We start from the raw sequence: 2,858 nt of genomic DNA on the forward strand, positions 1-2,858 counted from the left end.
ATGAAACCTTGGCGAAGTTCAATATAAAAGTTATTTTGAAAATCATACCTATATCCGTTACATAGAAATATTATTCAGTCCTATATCTGGCTGTTGAATACTAGATCATACTATGTAGAATTTTACATTTTTCGTCCTTAATCAAATGAATTAATTTTTATATATAAGTAAATAGATAGCTTAAAACAGTGCTTTTGGTTAAAAATGTTCATTTCAATCATTTTTAGAACAAAACTAAAAACTAGTTAAAATTTATAGAAATTCTAAATGTGATGCATCTGTATAAAAATAAGGAGATCTGGTATGACCAACGAGGTTCAAAAAAAGTTTTGTTGTAGTATATGATAGACGGATGCGGCAATTTCGCGTACTTGCCTTTGGTGTTTCATAAAGCGAAATCAAGAAAACAGGGAATGGTTTTCTTTTCGCGATTTCACCTGCACATTTTGGCTTTTCGCGTTTTTTTCCTTATGAAATCTCCGAGGCGAAAACGTAAATTGCCGCATCCGACCATCACAAAATACACGTTGTTTGGGGTCCTCGTTGGTCGGTGATTCTTGAACAATAGCTGGTCCTGGGATATTGACCCCATTGATATTGGTTTTATTTTTGAAATGTCTCATATTTTGTCATTCTGGGTCCTTTTATATATATAGCTTACTATATTATATGCGCTTTGCTCATTGTTGAAAGCTGTACGTGACCTCTATGTGTTTACATCCGTGTCCTTTGGTGTCAGGTGGATAGTGTCATTTGCGATCATATCTCTTTTAATTTTTGTTCTTTTATTTAACTGAATCATCTTACCTGATCAGAGATGTTTTTGATGTTACAAACAAGTTCCGATAAACTCAAACCAAAGCAATAAAGATAAATCATCACAAGAAATACAACATGCATGCTTCCCTAGTTCACCTTGTTTTGAAAAAAAGGAAATATTTCTTGTCATATTTCTTGATTACGACGAGAGAATAATGATAAAATAGACATATCTCTTAAAGCAAATACAATCAGCGATAAATAATTATTATCACTATTTTGTCCGATTTCTTCTAACGTTTTACAAGTACATATTTAATGTAACTGGTCTTGAAACTTAAATATTTCAAAATAATAAAGGCTGTATTTTTTTAGCATTTAAACACAAATGATGCTTTTTCTAGTCTATTTGTTAGGTATACAGGTCGTAAAGGAATAGTAAAAAAGTATTTTTAACAGTAAAAACTCATCTATCAAACATTTATGATGTTGTTGATCTTATCTTAAGGAATGTTTGTACACAATTGATATCTATCTCACTACATATCTATACTCTAAAATCCAGCTGGTCGTTTTTGCGAACCACTGAATGAGATTACGAGCTTGTCTTATGGTTGACTCACTTATGTATCGTGAAAGTCCGCGTGGTGACCTGTACTAAATCCGCAAAATTGAAATGTTCTAATTTTCAGAAATATTGCTATAGTGGAAAAATCGTCGATTGGTGCAAATTAAGCTATTTTTCAAATTAAACCATGTTTGTACAAAATAAATCTCAGTTTGCAAAGAGCCGATTAACAAATCTAGAAAGCTAGATTAAACATAGTTATATACTAGAAAAGTGGCCTATGCATAAAAGCAGTAATCTATATTATCCCTTATTTTAGCAAATTGATGACAATTAAGATACATTGTACTTTATTTGGTCTTTTAGCTGTTTTAATTCGAGCGTTATTGTTGAGTCTTTTTCAGACGAAACGCTCGTCTAGTGTACAAATTATTAGCCTAGTATCTTTAGTGAGTTTTTTTACAATGTCAAACAGGATTTTCAAATAATCACCGACAAGCTTCCTTTCAAATGAAAAAAAAAACACATCACAGAAAATCCCTCATGTGATTGAAGTGTTTCGATATGTTTCCCTTCTCTTACTTTCAAATACTTTTGTTTTACAATGGCAGTAAATAATCAGTTTTTAAGGATCCTGCCAATCGTAACATCGATTTTATTTTAAAGTTATGATTAACTTTTTTCCCGAATACTAGTATGTCTTTTACGGTAACTCCATGCGTGAGCAAAACTACTTTCGTAATTTATCCCTATTTTAGCAAATTAATGAAAATTAATATACCATGTTCAAACTATTTTTTACCCTTATCACACATTTTAGATAATTTACGATCCATTAGATTGGCCATGGGTCAAACATTTAGCATCGGATCAGCAAAAAAAAAAATTGAATTCCTTGTCCGTTGTTTATTCTGTTATCTAATGTTGCCCTATACCATTTTCATGTTCTTTCCGTACTTACTGTCCGTGGTTTGCAGTATGTAAAAAGAAAATCCTCGATACTTCTGTCATTGGCTTGCTTTCTTATTATTGCTACCTCATTTCTCTTTGTATGTATATTAGTACAATTTTAAGTAAAAATGGAAAATATATCATAAAAATCAGAAATCATTTGGTAAATTATTCCTTGTTATCTGTATAGTTTTATTTTCAAACCGAACAAAGTTTCTCTTAATATAAACACTAAAGAACAAATCTTATTGAGTGCAAATGTGTGATACCTGCAGGTTAACCAATATATTAGTCATTTGAATAAATAGATATTATAGCAGTTATACAGTCTTCTTCAAGTCTTTACCTACACTGTATGATCAACTAAGATACTTATGAAATAAAATAACTAGTAATTCTATACTTGAGATGGCACATTCGATAGTGATTGTTTCTGGTTATTAACCCGTTAAAAAGACACTTTGATATCGTGACCAATAATTATTTAAAAGACAAAAGCTACTTTGTTGATTTTATATACTTGTTTTTAAGCACATTAATCTTTATTAATCTTAATATAATTGCTCGATTAAATCTTTTG

The sequence above is a fragment of the Mytilus californianus genome, unplaced genomic scaffold, assembly GCF_021869535.1.
Source record: "Mytilus californianus isolate M0D057914Y unplaced genomic scaffold, xbMytCali1.0.p SCAF_1, whole genome shotgun sequence".
Lineage (NCBI taxonomy): Eukaryota > Metazoa > Mollusca > Bivalvia > Mytilida > Mytilidae > Mytilus > Mytilus californianus.